Source organism: Stenella coeruleoalba (assembly GCF_951394435.1).
Source record: "Stenella coeruleoalba genome assembly, chromosome: 6".
NCBI classification, from domain to species: Eukaryota; Metazoa; Chordata; class Mammalia; order Artiodactyla; family Delphinidae; genus Stenella; species Stenella coeruleoalba.
In genome coordinates, this window is record NC_137151.1 from 108,378,407 (window position 1) to 108,399,204 (window position 20,798).

Genomic DNA, 20,798 nt, shown 5'->3' on the forward strand with positions numbered 1-20,798 from the left:
GAAAGACCACCATATGAACCTTCCAAAGTCAATAACTACCAAAAATGTCATCGTGAGCTAGAATGAGCACTCTATCTGCAGGGACAAAGATGATGCTGCTGGTGGCTAACCATCTCTGGGTTAGTAAGTTATGGTAAATCAGACAAATGTTTGTCCTCCTCCACAATTTCTCATGTGTCATAGGCAGTTAATAGTTGACAAATAGAATGAAATAGAGCTACGGGATCTAGAGTCCCTACAAGACATTACTTTTTTATTATGATCATGTATTGTAATATTAACATTAATAACTAAATTTGAGTGCTTACTAAGTACAAGGAATAGTTCTAAGTGCTCTATGTGCATTATCTCATTTAATTCTAACAACCCCAAGAGGTAAATATTGCCTTTCCCCTATTTTCATCCTGACTTTACAGATGCAGAAACTGAGGCTCAGATTGACTTGTGTACCTCATTCCCTGCAAAGATTTCCAGAGGCTTCAGCTAAGAAATGCCTACCTGGTTCAAGTCCCTCTCTTTATGAAGCACATTCGTCCAGGCTTTATCTCTTCTAGTCAGAGGCTAATATTACTTTGTCAAGAGATGGCCAAAACCCACAGGTCCCCAATTATGAGATCATTTAGTCATTCAACAAATATCTATTTTGAATCCCCATGTGTTGAGAATACAATGGTAAACAAACACAGGCTCTGCTCTCAGGAGGATTTCAACCTGGTAGAGTAGATTTTTAAATGAGCAGAAATAAGATAGAAAACTATGAGCAGGCACTGAACCCACTGGGCTTCAGCAGCGCAGGGTCCAGTCTGAGACTGGCCCTTCAGGTCTCCCACCTCAAACTACTGCAGCTGGACCCCTGAGTTCCAGGCCCTTAGTACAGCTCACACCCTGGAACTGTGCCCTTCTGTGACCAACTTCATTCCACAAGCACCCATGTCATCAGCATCATGGGCAAAACAACACCAAAAACTTACTCTGTGAAGCTCAGTGGAACTAAAGACATAGAGAAAACACCCAGTAGGGATGGCCAGGAGAAGTACCAGATCCTGAAGTACAACTGCTAGGAACTCATAAAGAATCACTAGAAAGAGGAACCCAAGAAAGAATTCACCTAGTTGATCAGAAATTGAGCAATAAGGAATTGGAAGAGAACTATGGTCTAAATGAGATACAGTGCTGTCCAGCATGAGAGCTGAAGAGCTTTTGGTTCAGGACAGCCCCAGTACACTCAGGTCTTTCAAAGAAACATGAGAGATTGTCAAATTTCTCAGTAGATGGTGTGGGGCTTCCCCATCCTTCTATGGACAGGAGCTGTCCTACGCTGGCTTGCATTTGGAATTCAGTACTCCAATGATAAGTGTGCATGCTTAGATAGTGTGTACTTGGGTTCTGTGCTTGCTCTGGTTGGGGTGATATTTGCTTATTTCCAATAAGTGAAAAGCACCAACATCATGTTAAGATTCAGTAAATTATTCCTTTCCAAGTTTTTGTCATCTGGGATGCAAGGGAGAGTACAATCCCTGAAGAGCAGCTAATGGTCCGGAACATGGTGGAGATTAAGGGTGGAGACCAAATTCCTAGGGATATCAGGTGGCTGGCTTCTCAGTGAGCTAAAACAGATAATTTATCTCTCACTAGGAGGTCTGAGCCCCACTCCTGTTCCCGTGACTTTACTCATGGCAATCCCCTTGAAACAAAGAACACTGGCTTCTCTTCTACAACTTATTTTAAAGGTGTGGCAACTGGCACAATCACCAACACAGACAGATTGCCTCAATGGCTTCAGGAATTGGCAATAGGAAGACAGCCATTGCCACTGAGATTGAGCACTTCGTTTGTTTGTATTGTGGCAGAAGTGACCACTTCACCAGCATCCTTTTCTTTATTATCACAGTGTCCATGAAGTATGTCCTGGACTCCACCACCTTCCTCATTGGTGTCACTGTGGCCCATGAACCTGAGGACCTCCTGGTGATTGTCACTGTCACTCCATTAATGACATAAAAACAAGTGGCCAAGAACTGCCTGGAGATGAACCTGGAAGCAGTGAAGACCTCAGTTCCACCTCTATCATTTGCTCTGACAAGACCAACCCTCAGACTCACAATGGAACCCATGTGCGGTGTGACAAGCAGATCTATGTGGCTGACACATGACGAACAGAAAAAACAACTCCTTGCCTGAAGCTCTGGAATCTGGGCTTCCTTATTCAGATAATAACACTGCATAACCAAGTTGAGTTCAAACAAGGACACGAGAAACCATCATGGAGAAAGTTGTGGTTGGAGGTCATTTTCAGAGGTCATTTTGGGGGATGTGATAGAAATTAGGAAATGAGACTGCAAAGTGCCTGGAATCCCTTTTGATTCTACCAACAAATTTCAGCCCTCATACATGAGACGGATGACCCCAGTGACAGATGCTGCCTCACGATGATGCAGGGGCCCCTGAGAAGATCCTAGAGAAGTGCAGCACCATCATTATTGATGTCCTAGAGCAGCCTCTGGTCAAGAGCACAGCTAAGGCCTTCCACACCATGTACATGGAGTTAGGGGTTCTGGAGGAGCCCCATTCTGGGTTTCTGTCACCTCTTCCTGCCAGCAATCAAGTTCCCAGAAGCCTACTCATTTGACAGATGTCATGACCTTTCCCACCTCCAGTTTCTGATTTGTGGGCTCTTGTCAAGGACTGATCCCCTTCGGTCCACTGTGCCTGAGGTACTTTCCAAATACCAGAGTGCTGGGGTCAAGGTTGTTATGGTCACAAGTGATCATCCCTTCACAGCCAACACTATTGCCAGGTATCATTTCAGCCAACAGTGAGATAGATGGTGAAAGACATTGAAAAAGCCTCAACCTTGCTATGGAGCAAGTACACAAATAGGGTAAAGCCACTGTGATGTCCAGGATGGAGCTGAAGGACATAAATCCAGAGCACCTTGGATGAGCTCTTAACCAAGTACTTGGAAACCACCTTTGCTCAGACATCCCTCCAGCAGAAGCCAATCACTGATGTGGGCTGTCAGAGACAGATGCACTTGTTCCCGTGACAGAGGATGGACTTAACGCTTCTCCAGCTCTAAAGAATGCAGATGTTGGGATTGCCATGAGGGTAGCAGGTTCTAATGGATCCAAAAGTGCAGGCCACACAGTCTTACTGGATGACAGTGATGTCTTTGCGTCTGTAACCACAGGGTAGAGGAAGGCCACCTCATCTTTGACAACCTAAAGAAGATTATTGCTTATACTCTGACCCAGAGCATTGCCAAACTTTGCATTTTTTTGATTTACACTATTGTCGGGCTTTCCCTGATTACTGGCATCATCACTATCTTGTTCATCAATTTGGGCACAGACTTAACTCCCTTGTTGCTCTATCCTATGGGAAAGCTGAAAGTGTCATTTTGAACCAGAAACCCCACCATAAGAAAATGGACAGATTAGTGAACAAGTCACTTGCCATGTAGTCCTGCCAACACACTGGCCTCATGCAAGCCCAGGAGCTTTCGTTGTCTATGTCACCATGTATGCACGGAGGAGATTTAGGCCCAGCAATGTCATTAACCTCTGGAGCAATGGAGGAATAACAGCATGAACGACGGGGACGATTGTTATGGACAAGAATGGACGAGGTATCAGGGGAAATACCTATAATGTACAGGCTACACAGCTGCTCTCACTGGCATCATGAACTACCAAATAGCATATCTGATCATGAAGAAGACCTGGAGCAATTTCATCTTCCAACAAGGTCTTTCCAGAAATAAAGCCATCTGGCTAGGGATTGTCTCACAGCTTATCATAGCAGTAATTCTCTCCTATGGCACTGGAAGTGTCACAGTCCTAGATTTCACCAGGCTCCTGGCTCAGGATTGGTTTGTAGATATGCCACATCCATATTCTGCTTTGGGTGTATAATGAGGTGTGAAAACTTTTTATCAGACTTTACTGTGGAACCTGTTGGGATAATATATCACTAACACCATCTTTTTGCCCAAGTGTCCCCACTTCACATTGGTGATGATCTTCAGTTCTCTTGTGTAAGAATGACATCATCCAAATTTATACCAGAGAAAGACAAAAACTATATGAAAGGCACTCAATTGATGTTTTGTACTTTACAGCTGAGATTTGACTATTTATGTATAAATTTTATCTCTATCTCCAGTTTTTAAATATGTAAATTTCAAGGTGATGATGTAGAGAAGAAACACTTATTTGTATATACATAGATTTCCAAGATATTAAGTAATCTTGTGTAACCCAGATATCTGCTGGGGTCTCCCTGCTTTTAAGCTCTAGGTAGGATTTCTCATACCTCTATTGTACATCCTGTTGAAGATCAATGCCTTTCTCAAGATGTCTATGAGTTCCTGGGGAAACTGTCCACTTTGCTCAAAAATCCAACTCAAGGTTTGCAGGAAATGGAGAAGGGGGCAAGGTTACATCATGAGAACATGGACATGCCCCACTTTGAGTCTCAGATGTTGCCAGAGCGTACTTTCCCTGCCATGTCACCCCTCACCCCCAACTCTCAGCATCTCACTGGTGCATCCATTTTTGCCTCACCTCTTCTCCCCTATTACTGGAACGGCAGTTGGACTTCTTCCAATTCCTGCTCCAAATCCAAACTCCAAGTCCACTTTGCATATCCTAACTCAAGGGGCTGTACTGAACAAAAGGGTCTTTCATTCACCAGGAAGCCATATTGGTTTGAAATAGTAATATCTATTTCTTGTAAAACATTTGCAAAGCACTTTCCAGCACCAACGTTATGCCAATCATGTTTCATGCTTTCAACTTAGGTTTATTCATGTGTGGAACAACATCTATGTTGACAGGCCCAGAGAGACCTCATTTTAAAGTAAAAGGGAGATCAGCTCGGTGCTTTGTGACTGCCTGGAGGAGTGGGATAGGGGGGTTGGGAGGGAGGGAGATGCAAGAGGGAAGAGATATGGAAACATATGTATATGTATAACTGATTCACTTTGTTATAAAGCAGAAACTAACACATCATTGTAAAGCAATTATACTCCAATAAAGATGTAAAAAAAAGTAAAATAAAATAAAAAATAAAGTAAAAGACATTTTAGAAAACAAACAAAGATAGAAAGTATTAAGTGACATAAGAAAGATCCAGGAATCAGATTATCTGTAAGTGATTTTTTTTTTAATATATAGTGAACTTTTTTTAAAATTTATTTATGGATGCATTGGGTCTTCCTTGCTGTGTGTGGGCTTCCTCTAGTTGCAGCAAGCGGGGGCTACTCTTCGTTTCGGTACGTGGGCTTCTTATTGCAGTGGCTTCTCTTGTTGCAGAGCACGGGCTCTAGGCATGCGGGCTTCAGTAGTTGTGGCACATGGGCTTAGTTGCTCCACAGCATGTGGGATCTTCCCAGACCAGGGCTCGAACCCGTGTCCCCTGCATTAGCAGGCAGATTCTTAACCACTGCACCACCAGGGAAGTCCCTGTACGTGACTTCTAATGTCCCTTCTCAATCCTAATTTTCCGTGATTCTAGGCCATGTACCATGATGTCCAGTCAGGGACATAGAAGAGGCTTCAAGGAGCAGGTGCCTCTGGGCTGGACTTAAAGAAGAGACAGTGTCAAGATAAAAGAGACAATGTTTTAAGAGAAGTTTAACAGATCCCTTTTTCCTTTGAATGAATCAGAAAGCTTTATAAGAAATCAATATTGAGACTTTGAAGTTTCTGAGACAGGCTCAATTATCTTTGAAGTTTCTGAGACAGTCTCAATTATCTTTTACTCTTTATTACTTGCAAAATTAGAAGATTTTACTTCCTATCTTTCCATCCTTCTTTCTTTTAAACAACATTGATTGAGGGCCTTTTATGTTTCAGGCAGTGTGTTAGGCACTGGAAATGCAAAGGTGGAGCCACCAGAGAAAGGAGTTCAAGTTCAATGGGTGAAATAAACAAAGAAACAAATGTAACTCAGGTTCAGACTGATAGTTCCTGCATCCCTGCCACAGTCTCTGGCCTCTACCCCTCAAGTTTAGGCACAATATTCAACCCTTCTCTAGTCTACTCATCCCTAAGTCCATAATGTGAGTTTAATAACTTACTTATACATTAAACCTTCCAGGAGTTAGGAGCACCCTCCAGGTCTCTTCCATATCCTGGCTTCTCTCTCACCTCTTTCTACTCTTTTCTCTCCTCTCTCCCCTCCCAGGAACACCACAAATCCCCCTCCTTGTCCTACACACACGAGTTCCGAAGGCCTCTTTTGTTACTTGAGCATACCCTTGGGTGTCACCCTGCACCCATAGTGACTCAAAATATTTCTTCCAAATACACACAGAGCCCTCTCCAGGAAAGAATTTTGAAGAGGGAGGAAAGGGGGTCTCCATCTGTGCTCAGACAACATTGCTGCGCTCAGAATGGGGTCGGTCTTGTCCAATAAAGACAGAAGAGGCAGCCTGGGTGGTAAAGACTAAGAGGAATTCTGATCCATAAAGGGTATTTCTAATTCTCAGTGAGACCATTCCAGAAATGTAGGGAGTTGGCCCCTGGACTCACCAATGTTTGGGTTATATTTCAACCTTGATTGAGCACCAGAATTGCACACACAGTGCCAACTCCCAGGTGCTTTGAGGAGGGCTGGGTACACTACGCCTCTCTGTTTTCGTTTTTGGGTCTTTTCCCCACATGTCTGGGGTGTTTCTTCCATTAAAGCCAGGACTTTTCCTCCTTCTAAGCCTCTACCCCAAATCCAGCCTAAGCTGATACTCCTAGGAGATGCTAAATTCACTTTGAGGCCAAAAAGTAAAAATAATTTATTCGAAAACATGCCAATAACTCCATGGAAAACTTTCAGGGGTAGTATCATTTCACTCCAGATTCTCTGATGGGAAGGAGATTTTTTGCTCAGTAATGATGTGGCAAGGACAGGTTGTTCCTGCATAGGAAGCAAAGGTGGGTCCAGGGCTGTCCCTCTTCCGGGGCTGCTGGTGTGGGTGCCTCTGCTTGTCCTTTGCTGAGCCACCTCTCCCTCTCTTTTTTTCTATTTTCTTCTCTCATCCAGGGTCCACGTCTTAGTTCAGGGCTCCAGATGAAGTCTTCTCAACAGACATGGCCTTCTTGCTAAGCCAGCCTGGATAGAAGAGTCCAGAAAAACATGACCATTGTCTTCAAGTAGCTGAAGCCCTGTCACCAGAAGCGGCATTAGATTTGCTCAGCTCAGCAGAAGAGGAGAAGAATGGGGACAATACACAGAAGATGCTAGAGGCAAAAACATCTTCACTATAATAAAAAACAAAAAAAGGTTTTAGCCAAAATTAGAATTGAACTATCGCAAACATCTGAAGTTAGGTATACTCCTCCAAGCCCAAAATTTATTTACAACACTAATTTGCATAGAGTGTTAGAATATTCTGGGGAAAGAACTTGAGCCGTAGAAAAACTTGGTGTTCAGACATAGAAAAGGGCATGCTGAATTTGGGGTGTGCGTGAAGCACATGCCAAGAGAAGCTAAATTTGAAAGGAAGAAGCAAAGGAGAATCTGCAACGAGGGTAGAAAAACCCTGGAGTGCTGGACATCGCCCCAGGGTCTGGGCGTCAAGGGTGAGAGTGGAGGTACTGGGAATAGCATGGTGGTGGCCTTGCTTTAATCTGCCTCAGTCCCAGGCACCCTGGTGACATGTGTATAAAGAGCAAAGTGTCTTGTGTAAACATTAAAAAAGCCATGAGATGTAAGGACACAAGCAATTCTTCAGAGAGAACCGCAAAGGAGTAGACAACCAAGAAAAAGAAACCATTTCCATCTTGGCAGGAAAAAAAAATTACAATCAAGAAGCTTGGGGCTTCCCTGGTGGCGCAGTGGTTGAGAGTCCGCCTGCCGATGCAGGGGACACGGGTTCATGCCTCGGTCCGGGAAGATCCCACATGCCGCGGAGCGGCTGGGCCTGTGAGCCATGGCCGCTGAGCTTGCGCGTCCGGAGCCTGTGCTCCGCAACGGGAGAGGCCCCAACAGTGAGAGGCCCACGTACCGCAAAAAAAAAAGAAGCTTGGAGCACAAGGAGCACATCAGCAGCCTGGGGTGGAAAGGCCTTGACAGACTTCAGACCAAATGCAGCTTCAGAGATAGAGCCCCGGACAGAGCTGCTGGAACATCAGAATTATTGGCCCATCAGAGAGTAGAGAGTAGTGGCCAGGTTTTGGCAGCGGCTCCATGGATTCAGGCCCTCGTGGACGGGAGCCCTTGTAGATTTCCAGAGCAGGGGTCCTCTCATTACCATTCTCACCATGAGGACCAAGCTTCTGCAGCCACACAGATGGAGGCCATCCAGTGATTCAATTTTGTATCTGTATCTTCTTTTAATATTATCCTTAAGTCAGACTTAAAATTTAGCTTTTTAAGATGTACAATTTAATAAATGTTCACAAGCGCATAATTGTAAAATCACCTGCACAATCAAGATACAGAGCGTTTCCATCCCCCGAAACATCCCCTCAGCCTCTGTGAAGTCAGTACCTCGCTTGCATCCCCAGCCCCTGACAACCACCCGTCTCTTTTGTCCCAATATATGTATACGTTCTGTTTGTTGTCTCTTCCAGGATGTCCTATAGATGAAATCATAGCATATGTAGCCTTTGAGTGTGATTTCTCTCCCTTAGGTAAGGCTCTTGGGATTTATTCATGACATTGTACCTATCAGTCCTACGTTCTTTTTTTCTTGCTATGCTAGTACTATCCCAGGTATGGGCACACCACAGTTTGTTTATCCATCTGCCAATCGGTGGACTACTGTTGTTGATGTTTCGTTGTTTCCAGTTTTGGATGATGAAGAATGAAGCATTCGCCTACAACTTTTAGTCTGGACAAATGTTGTCGTCGGGGAAATACCTAAGAGTGGGACCACTGGGCCCTATGGTAAGCATATATTTAACTTTATAAGAAATGGCCAACCTGTATTCCCAAGTGGCTAGACCACTGGGCATTCCCAAAGGGTCCCAAAGTGTTTGACTCTTATGGTGGCCTCATTTGCATCTAAAGGAACTCAGGCTGAGAATACTGAAGTTCTACTTCTATTGACCAGAAGTCAGAATGTCCAGAAGCAGAATTCACAGGCCCTGAAAATGTGAATTCCCCTTCACTGTGCGTATTGGGCAGGAGCTGGGCGATGGCTTGGCAGGGATGCAGTAAGGGCTGGGCCCTCTGACTTTCCAGATCTGTCCCTACTCTGGAATCTGTGATCCTATGAATAGGAGCACCACCCAGGCCAGCATTCGAAGACGTCACCCACCCACATTTCTTACACTTGGCTCACTAGACAAACATGTGTCTTGATGTTTGACATCTTTATCAGTTTGACTGACGTGTTTCCCTGAGTTGATATTTTTCATGCAATCGATTGGATCTCTTGGCAGTTTTTGCCAAGAGGGAATGAATTAATGGACCACCCACATCTTGCTTTATTCTGTTGACCTGTTTGGGACCGTAGATATTTCACTCAAAATCTCTATGCTCTAGCTTCTCCACCTGGGGCTAACAGCACCCAGCGCGCAGAATCCCACAGATCACACCAAGCACAGGGATAACTGAGCAGTGATGTTGGTATTCATGACTAGAAAGACCACTTCTACTCTGTCTTCTTTGCTGTGGGTTCTGGAACCCATCAGACCTGAATTTGGATTCTGACTCTGTTCCTAGCTATGTGACCCTGAGTAAGTCGCTTAACCTCTCTGAATCTTGGTACTGTAAAATGGACGTTCATTCTCTGCAGAGGGTTAGAGTTAATGTACATAAAGCACTTTGCATGCCTGGTGTGGAGTCCACCCTCTGGGGAGCATTATTTTTGTTTTGACTGTCCTTGAAACTTCTCTCCCTGTCACCACTACTTAAGGGGACTGTGGTCATCTCAGGCTAGTACAATGGGGAGACTGGGGCCATGAGGTAGCACGAGTCGTAAAGCAGAAGGCAGGGTTGGGAGTGGGGAAAGTGGCAGACAGGGCTGGACTGGTCCAACGTGCTGACCCATCAGCAAGCATTGAAGATTTTGTCCCTCGTGGTGAAGTTTGCCCCAGGTTCCAAATCTGCAACCATTTCCTATCACTGTCTCTGAGCTCCTGGCTCAGGACATCTTTCTGGTTAATGGCTTTACATTTCTTCCCAGGGCTCCTTGACTCCTCCCAACCATATGGGGCCTTTGGGAGATTTCCCCCAAATTCTCTGGGGACACCAGAACCACTGATGGTGGCTAAAAGGGCAGCTGCACAGTTGTAAAATGCTCTTACAACCCTGAGATATAAGTGAATCTGACCGAGCCCTGTTGACCAGTCTTCATCAGAGAAATCAGAAACCTTTAATACCTGTAAATTTTGTTTTTAAAGAGAATTCCCTAGACCAGGCCTCCATCATCTCCAAGAACACAGGAAAGACCGAGTGAACATGCCCCTCACCTTGAGAAATATCTGTAAACAGTCCTCTAAACCAACACAGCCAATTTCTCACCTCCCATCTCCACCCCCGGTTCCTCCCTTGGCATCCCTCTGCCCAACCACCTCTACCTTTCTGAGGTTTGGAAGACAAATTAATCCATTTCCTCTCCCAGCCAAGCGGTAGACCAGGACAATGGATTCCAGCCAAGAGCTGTACACGGAAGAAGCCAAGAGCTGGGTGAGCAGTGGACATCTCTCTTCCCTGATCCTGACCTGTCCTGGATCTGGGGGAAGATGGAGATCGTGAGTCTGCCCAGAGCACCATGGGGAAAAGCACTCCTGACTTGAAGTGAAAATATGTCCACCTGGATCCCAGTCTCAACATTTCTGAGTCATGTAAATTTGGGCAAGTGACAACTTCTTCTAGACTCTTTGTTCAGACCCTTCGTCTATAAAATGAGGGTAATGACAACTCCCTCGCAAGAGTGTTTGGGGATTAGAGATTATATGTATAAAGCATCTGGTGCGTAGTAGGTGCTTAATAAACCATAGATCCTCCTGTTGTTATTGTCTTTCTTCTTGTGGTAAGAATTAAACAAGACAATCCATTTGAAATTCTAGCACCAATTTCACCAGATTCTCAGATGTACACCTGGAAGGAAGGGTGAGGGCTGGGCTCTCTCTCCTGTCTCTATTGCCTGAAGAGGGGCAGAAACATTCTTTGCTTCTCATCAGCTCTGTCCTTGGAGGGCAGCCTCAAAGTGATGGATGAGTTAGAACTGAAATTGTTTGAATGTCACTTTTCAGCTACTTGACTTTAGAAACATCTTATTCAGGGGGAAGTTAAGGCAGGTGGCTGAGTTTTCATAACCATTATTAATTCTGGGTTACAGACATCATTTTTCTGGGCTCTTCACATGTTTCCTCACCCTCCCACACCCACCCCAAACTGTAGAAAATCAGGAGTTGGCCTTGGACACCGTGTTCTGCGTCTGCTTGCAATCCACAGGCAATACCTGTTTGTGGGACAAACAGAGGAATCCGGTTTCCAAGGCTGTCAATCTGGAAGCCAATCCACTTGCTAAAATGATTGGAAATGGCGTCTCAACAACCTGCAGCTAAGCACAAAGGCCTCGGCCTCCAGAGAAGCTCTCACATTACAAAACTTGACAGAAACCACTCGCATGGAGGCTTGGACAGACAAGGACCAGGTCACTTTGTTCCCACTGCAGAAATCTGGATGGGAGACAGACTTGTGTCCAGATCCCAGCCTCAGATACCACCCCAGGCAGCAGACTGGCCCAGCAGAACTGGCTGCTTTTCCTGAATCAGCCACCTCCCTCTTCCCCAACTCCCCACTGCATCTCTGTTTCCAATCACCACATTAGAAATCCAGCTCAGCTCCCCGTCGGGTCACCAGGAGTCGGCCCCAGTAGAACAGCATGCTTTGAGTGCAAAATAGGGGGAAAGGGCAAGATGGTAGCAAGAGCTTAGATGGATCTCAGGGAATGCCATCTCCCTCTGCCCCACGTTCTAGGGTCAGGGTCATAAGAACCCAGGCCCTTGGAGACTCCCTGATGGTCTCAAGATGGACGAGGAGGGACAGACCATAGCAGAATGCAGGGGAACACTTGAAAGGAGACTCAGATATGGGAGTCACTGAAGTGGACATGCTTTCAGACCACTGAGGATGCCTTTTAGACCAAACCGTCACAAACAAAAAAACAAAACTGGAAGGAGCAGGCTGACGAGAGTGTTGACCCTCTGAAATCAGACACGCCTGACGCACACTCCACCACATCATTCCCAGGAACACGATCCAATACATCTGCTGATGAAGGCGGTTTGAGTTGGGATTCTGTCACTTGCAAACGCGAAAGCTCCAGCTATACCCTAAGTCACTTTCCAAAGTCACAGTGTGAGTTAGAAAAATCTAGCCTGTTAACTGAGCAACTCTAGGCCTGTCTGATCCAAAGTCATGACTTTTTTTTTCTGTTTTCCATATTGCCTTCCATGTCCATCTTTCCCAATGCCAAGTTCATCAGCTTCTCCATCAGGGCCAGGGGGAAGAAAAATTAAGTTCAAGTATTTTGTTTAATAACCAACTGCCAAGAATTGCTCTAGTGTTGGGACTATAATGAGAGGACCACATCGAAAGACATAGGTGGGGCTTCCCTGGTGGCGCAGTGGTTGAGAGTCCGCCTGCAGATGCAGGGGATGTGGGTTCGTGCCCCGGTCCAGGAAGATCCTACATGCTGCAGAGCAGCTGGGCCTGTGAGCCATGGCCGCTGAGCCTGCGCGTCCGGAGCCTGTGCTCCACAACAGGAGAGACCGCAACAGTGAGAGGCCCGCGTACCACAAAAAAAAAAAAAAAAAGTAACTACTGTTCCATGCCTACTGCTCTCCCAGATCTGATGAGAGAGCAGACTAAACAGAGGTCTGAAAAGCTAACAGCCCCACATAAATGCAAGATGGTATTATTCAAGGAGGTGGAGTTGATATATCTCTGGTTGAATCATCTTTTTGCTATAGTCTGGGTGGAACCTGGGACTGAATGATACATGGCTGATTTCTATAAATCTTTGTTTGGTCAGTAGCGGTGACAAGTTAAGATTAGCCTATCTCTGTTACATAAACCCTCTCAACAACCAGGAAAACCCCAGGGATCCTAAAACTCACAGCTCAAAATACCTAGACTCTCCAAAGCCCACCTTACAATTGGGGCATAGGATAGGATCAGGGCCTCCAGTGACAAGTCGTCCCAGTGGGACACCTGGAAGGAAGGAAGAAAAGGGTTATGATATATTCTCATTTGGGAATGCAAGTTTCTGTTCTTGAAAAGATTAACATGTTCAAGAATATACCAGTCCAGGTTCTTGGTTACAAATTATAGAAATGAGCTAAAGGTGATTCTGCTTGTTTCATCCTCAGGAAAGAAGCTAATGGAACAACATTGGGTAACTCAAAGAATCAACAGGAAGGACAGATAATTCCGCTCTTCAGGAAGAATAGCCAAGTTTATGCCTCAGAAACCATCTGCTTAAGGTGCCATTCTTACTGTCACTTGTCCTGGGACACCACCACCATTGCACCACCACCATTGCACTATCACTACCACTAGACCCTGGACTCTGGGAGTCACCACCACCAGAACGAGTTCTACACTGTCCCTGCTTCTTTCTGTCAAGCTTCTTGAGACTTTAGTCCTCCAGTGGGAGCACTGAACATTGCATAACCTCCAGGGTCACAGGGGAATAGGGTTCTGATTCTTTGAGCTTCCTATGGGGGGACAAGAGCCACGCTTCATACCTAAGACTCACACAGTGGTAAATTCTCCTAGCAGAGGAGAGGGTTGGGATGAAAAGCAGCCAGGGTGGTAACTAGTGTTCCCTCCCCGTGTGTCTTCTTGTTAATCACTCTACATCTCTGCAAAGCTACAACCAAACCAGTCCTGCCAGGACCACCTCTTTCCTTCTGAAAAATAAATTCTCCAGGAGAGAAAATTCCACTGGATACTGATTGCCATGTCTCGTGATTTTCTTCCTGGTGTCTTATTCTGTTCTCTTCTGCAGATGGAGACTGCAAGTAAGGAACACACCACCAGCAGCAATCCTTCACTGGGGTCCATCCAATCTCCTCTGGCAATTTAGAGGACCACTGCTCAGTTGGGTCCATGTCACCCGACCCCCAGTTGTATCTTATGCTATCCTGTTAGCTTACCCTAATCCTTCAAATTTCTCACCCCAACCTCTCAGCTTGCTGTCCCATCCTGCTCTTCTCCTGCACATAGCCAAGCCCTAAATGAAACCCAGAATTTAACAAGTGCTCTGATAATGAATTCACACATTGGTGTGAGGCCAGGATTGCAGGGGAGAAAGGGTCCGGTCTCACGCCAGCCCAGAAACCCCACACCAGTGTATCTTCCTGTTTTTAACAAAATCGCTCTGCCTTCTCTAGAGAACATGCTACCCAAGCCAGAAACCAAATGCTCCATCCTTTAGGCCTTTAGCCTTTACCCTTCAGGACTTTCTTGACTGTCAGGAAGATTCCAGATCTCAGAACAGAAGTGTCTTACACCTCCAGGCTCTGCATGCTAACTCGTTTCTCATGGACAAATTAAGTTCCTCTGGAAAAGAGAATTAAGCTACAGGTACCCTAAACTCAGTTCCAAAAGCCCTCCAGGAACAAGGCTCAGAGAAAGTCAAGAAAAGTGGAGACAGGGTGGCAGGGCTGGGAGGACGGGAAATGAGCTTCTGCCCTTGGGTCAGTTCCCAAGAGTGATTCCTTCCAGGCAGACTGATTGGGATGGGTACAGCTGTCTCCCTGCTGGGGTTTCAATGTTTCCTCTGCAAAGCTGCAGCTGGAAAGGACAGTCATGCAAAAATGAAAACAGGACTAAGAATCCCTCTTCAGCTTCCTTCAGCCCAAATGAAGTAGAAATGCCATAAACGAAAAACAGCGGAAAACAGTATCATTGGCAAATTAGTAAATTCAGCACAAGATTACTCAATAATATTGCTGAAGAACTAATTGTTTGTGTTTTACATTCCTAGAATCCTGGGAAGCAAATCTATTCTAAAGAGAAAGAAAGATAGAGACTTTGGGATTCTGATGGAAATGTCAGCTGGACACTATTTAAGTCTGTGTTAATGGTCATGATTCTATTTAAACTATTGTGATTTCTTTATTAAAGAAGCAATATATGTTTATTATAGGAAAAAAATAATCAAAATTCAATTGAACAGAAAAGTTTCCTTTAAATTAAATCCCGCTTAATTTCCTCTCCCACAAAATCTGCATAACTTACAGATTTTTTCTATGCACTTATTAGTACTTTGTTTACATAAAAATTATACATATTTTGTAGTCTCTTCTCTTCTCAGTTTTAACAATAACATCCAATCCAGACCATCATTCTAATTGGCTATGTAGTGTACTATCATATGGCTATTCTAAGTCAACAAATCTCTATTATTGAATATTTACTGTGTTTCCAATTTTTGGTATTTATAAACAACACTGTAATAAGCTCCCCATCTTGCATATACAACTATGTGAATTTGCCTGGTCACTTCTTCAGAATACATTCCTAGATGCAAAATCATCATGTAAGAGTTTATTAATTTTTGATACCTATGCCAAATTGCCTTCTGGTATGGTTGGACCAAACTACGTTTCCACCAGTTCATGAGTGCCTGCCCCCCACACTCTCAATACCATGAGTATTGTCATTCTTTTCCTTATTTCTTAACTATACCCAAGTTTACTGTTTTCATTTGCTTTGATAAGAATATTATGAGAATTCCTTTTCTTTTGGTTGCATTTGCAACATAGATCAAACGTAATCATTGTCAATTAGCAGAAAAAAGAGAGTAGGAAGGAAACAAGGTAGAGGCCACTCAGGTAAATGAGCAAGAATTAGAAGTAACATGGAAAGACCAAAAATCCCCCCAAGGGAAGAAAAGGAGGTATCAAAAGATGCCTTTGGTTCAGACAGCTCTCTGTGCCTTTGCCAGGTAGCATGTGAGACCGAGAACTCTTTCAGTGTCATCCAAAGTGGCAGGAGGCCCTGTGCCAGTGATTAGTCTTATAACTCCATTTTAAATTGATGTGTCCAATTCAAGTGATGTATATATTCAACCTACAGATAATGGGCACTTGAGCAGAGTTGTATTTGCTTGGTCTGCAGAAAAAGACAACCCAAGAAACATGATGAAGGTTCTAAGGGGGTGATGGAACTGGGCTGCATCCTCACCAAATACAGGACCCCAGCCCCTCCACTGATTAGAACTCTCTTAATGACACAACTAGAACTCTCAGCCCCAAAATACTAAAGACTTGTTGGAAGCCGGGTGAAAGAAACAACGCCATCTTTAAAGTGCTTCTCCTGTGCTTATGATTTCCTTTCTTTTACATTTCACATTCATCATCTCTTTTAATTCTCACAACAAACTTTTGAGGTAGATTTCATTATTTTTCCCTTTCACAGGGAAATAAACTGAAGCCCAGAACACTGTGACAAAGCCAGAATTTGAACGCACGTTCTCTAACTGCAATCTTAAACCCTTTACACTATCAGCACCTGGTAGGGTTTGCAGTGACAATACTTACCTCTAGTACAGTTGGAGTGAAGTCTCAAACAGGAGTCCAAAGATGGCTAAACTTCCTGTTGCGCCAGATAAGAAAGAAAACAGCAGGGATGTGACAATACCCAAAGTCCCTTTCAAGTTCTGGGCACAAGCGAGGAGTATTTTCCTCCACAGGGGAAGAGACTGCCATGCTTACAGGCCTTCTGAAAAGTGTTAAGAAGTCAATCTCTTGAAATAATAAATGCTGGAGAGAATGTGGAGAAAAGGGAATCCTCCTCCACTCTTGGTGGGCATATAAATTCGTGCAACCACTATGGAAAACTGTACGGAAGTTCCTTAAAAAACTCTAATAGAGTTACCATATGATCGAGCAATCTCACTCCTGGGCATATATCTGGAGAAAACTCTAATCCAAAAAGATACATGCACCCCAATGTTCATAGCAGCACTATTTAACCTAAATGTCCATTGACAGATGAATGGATAAAGAAGATGTGGTGTATATATACACACATATACAGTGGAATATTACTCAGCCATAAAAAAGAATGAAATAAGGTCATTTGCAGCAACATGGATGGACCTACAGATTATCAAACTAAATGAAGTAAGTCAGGCAGAAAGACAAATATATCTCACTTATATGTGGAATCTAAATAAAATGATACAAATGAACTTATTTACAAAACAGAAACGACACAGAAAACAAACTTATGGTTACCAAAGGGGAAAAGGGGGTGAGGGATAAATTAGGTGTTAGGGATTAACAGATACAAACTACTCTATATAAAATAGATAAACAACAAAGTCCTACTATATAATACAGGGAACTATATTCAATACCCAGTAATAAACTATAATGGAAAAGAATCTGAAAAATATATATATATGTATACATGTATATATATATATATATGTATGTGTGTATATATATATATATATATACACATACATATATAACTGAATCACTGTGCTGTACACCTGAAACTAACACAACGTTGTAAATAAACTACACTTCAGTTCTTTTAAAAAGTCAATATCTTTTAGACAGTTAAATCTAAATGAATAACACCTAATCTGCTTCTCCCTGGAAAAGCCTATCCCAGGCTCACATGGCTTAGAATGAGTTGCTTAGAAATTGTGAAGATCACTCAGGGACACAGGATGCTAACGCAAGACACCAATCATTTGGTCTCCTCCTTTCCATAGCAGCTTTTCTCCAGGAGACTGTGAGAAGGTCATGGCCACCAGATGCTGCCGAGGGTAAGAAGGCGAGCTTTGCCAGAAGCCTACCCCTGACCGTGCCACACCCATGGGGCTCTCTGATGATCTCCATGGTGCTCACATCAAGAGCAGCTTCTCAAGTGCTTCGGATTGCCCATTTGCCTGGGCCGCAGGGCTCAGAGGGGGTGTGACATGGAGACACAGATCATCTGGAACTAAGTGTTCGCTGAGGCTAAGTTGAGTCTGGTAGGCAGCTTTGAGGGCTGCTGTCTGAAACATCAAAGCAATGAAAAAATTAAACAAATAAGCCATTTTAAGATGTTCTCCGAGGTGGGTGTGCTCTCATAAGCAAAAGCTGGTAGAATTCCAGCATCCCATCCACCTCCCCTTTCACTCCACCCTCCCCATATTTTGTTGAATTCTCTACCGTTAGCCAAAGCCTCTTTCAGCCTAAATTAAACCTTCTACGGATGGAGCTTCAAAGCATTCCATCTTCTGGCCTCCCCCACCTTCTTGAATTTCTTTTAAAGGGCCATAAAACACCACCTCTACCCCTACAAAGACAAATGCCACACAACTCCATTCTCCAGCCTTCCAGCACTTTCTCAAACCATCTCACATGGTGAATTAGCTCTCCAGCTTCCCTCTTCCTAAGATGCTAGAATCATATTGAATCCCCAGTGCCGGGAGACCTTCTCAGATACCTCCTTTACCCCACACACCCACTCCAAATGCCATCATCAGCGTGCACTCAAGCTCACATTCCAGGACAGGTACTGACCATAAGTGCCCCCAAGCCACATCTGCTGATCCACAGATTCACATGTCACGTTGGAAGAACTCAATTACTCTGTGACTAAAATCAAGTTCAAAAATCTGGTCTTCTCCACATTCCACAGATTCTCTCTTCCTCACTCACCAAACTGCCTCATTCCAGCAGATTCTGAGACTCTCTACGTTCTAAGAACTTACAGGTCCTCCTGAGATCTTGGTAACAACTAGATGAGTTAGATATCATTATCCCCATGTTACAGGAGAATAAGTTGAGGTTCAGAAAGATTGGGTGATTTGCCCAGGTTCACGCAGCTGGCTGGAGCCTGCCTGCAGAGATTGGAACTCAGCTCTAGTCATTACAGCCTGAAACACACAAGACATGGCCCAAATCACACAGGTGTTCATAGGGGTTAGAAAATAGAAACAAGAGGAAGATCGAGGCCTGAGAAAGGGAGCGGCAGGGATGAGATAAGAAGGTAGCCTTACTGGCAAGGTAAATAGTTGAAGTTTTACATTATAGACATTTAACCATGGCAGTTTTTAAAGCAGAAAAGTAAAACTAGTCAGAAGAAGGAAAAACTTAAGTAGAAAATAATCTCTAAAGTCATTCGGTCTAGACCCCTGCCTCCAGAAAAGACTTTCCTTAAGCCACCCAGACTGGGTGGAACCATTTCTCAGAAATCTAAGCCACACAGTGCATCTGGGGCATGAAACCCCGTGTAAATGCCGTTCAGCCCTCACCCAAGTCTCCCTCCTGTGGGCTTGTCTCCGTCTCCGGCTGCCCCAGGACAGCCCAGCGGCAGCGCTGGCTTGGTGGGGGCAGCTCTGGTTGGAAGCACAAAGCTCGGCACGTCCACCTGACCCTCAGCCCTGACACAGCTTATAGGAAAGCCCATGCCTCCCCACATCAGAACTTAGGTGCAGGATAAATCCTGCAAAACCTCCCACCCAAACCTGCATTTGGACCGAAATCCTGTGCTGTTCCTGTCAAAGGCAGAGCTGAACTTCTGGGTGCATATTTGCACAGAACTCCCAGGAGCTCAAAGTACCCAGAGACAGAAACCCTATGGCTGGGAAGCCAGCATCCCCCAGTCTCACTGGCCAAGCCAACACTCTGTCCCCAGGACACCTGTGGTCAACAGGACACTATGACTGGGAATCAGGAGATCTTGGTTCTTACCCCAGGACAGTCACCAACTACCTGTGGGTCCTTGAACAAGTCACTGACCTTCGCCAGGTCTCAGCTCCCTCATCTCAGGATGATGAGGGAGCTGAGACCCTCCCCACACTGCAGAGCTATGCAAAGAACAATGATACAGAAATCACAACAAGCTTCAGGTCTTTTTATACTTCCTGCTTGGTGGGATACTGGGGATGGGGGAGGAGAGGGAAGATAGGTAGATAAGTAGATAGATAGATAGATAGATAGATAATAAATCGATACACAGACAAATAATAACCCAGATTTTTGGAGACAGTGTGGATAACAGATGTTCTTCCTCAGATGCCTCATTAGCACATTCATCCATTTAAAATGGCATCTCGTAATTTCTTGTCCAGAGCATAGGGAAGATAACCCAATCCCAGAGAGACCGTCACAGCCCAGAGTGGTGATTAAGGATGTGTGCTTTGCAGTCCTAACTCTACCTCTGGTGAGCTATATGACCTTGGACTAGTTATTCAATCTCTCTGGGCCTCAATTTCTTCATCTGTAAAGTGGAGACGGTAACAGCATCAACTGGTTGACTCAGTCCGCAAGTAATGGCGACTGGTGATGTTATAAAGGAATTCTGACTTGAAGGCTCTGGCCTTCCACTCCTCCTCATACCACACGCCCCAGTTATATCTTGTACGTCTGACCCTGGTTGTGCCTTGGAGAGTTTGCATCTTTGTCCAATGTGCACCCCTTGGAGAAGAGCAGACCTCCCTGAGGCAGCCTTAGAGGTAGCTTTGTGCTGCCTCCAAACTGCTGGGACTGTAAATGGCTGCTGGAGAGACTGCCCAGAAAAAGCAAGACCCCAGAGGGACAGGCTGCTTCCCCAGCATCTCCCAGAGAGCTTCTGAGTGTGCGGCTCCACTGGGCTCAGTCACTGACCATCATCCGTGTTCACTGCAACCGTTGTCTGTGTCACTTGTCGGCATGAGAGACTCCCCGTGTGGCTTTGTCTGACTCTCCTAAGCCCTGAGAGGCAAAGGTTGCATCCAACGCGTGGAAACAACCAGTTGAAATGCAAGAGTTTGGTCAGACTCATAATTTGAACTCACATAGTGACTCCACCCATCACACCCTTCGAGAGTTTTATTCTTCATTTAG

At 44.7% G+C, this 20,798-nt stretch overlaps 2 pseudogenes across 2 annotated transcripts; both read left to right on the top strand.

Annotated features, from left to right (window-relative positions):
- The first annotated feature begins 944 nt into the window (after positions 1–944).
- LOC307187837 (potassium-transporting ATPase alpha chain 2-like) lies at positions 945–2,153 on the top strand (annotated as a pseudogene). Its single transcript has one exon. The product of its transcript is annotated as a potassium-transporting ATPase alpha chain 2-like (transcript).
- A 139-nt stretch (positions 2,154–2,292) lies between these two features.
- On the top strand, positions 2,293–13,986 carry LOC307187838 (potassium-transporting ATPase alpha chain 2-like; annotated as a pseudogene). The gene is made up of 2 exons: positions 2,293–3,955; positions 13,970–13,986. The product of its transcript is annotated as a potassium-transporting ATPase alpha chain 2-like (transcript).
- Positions 13,987–20,798: the final 6,812 nt, after the last annotated feature.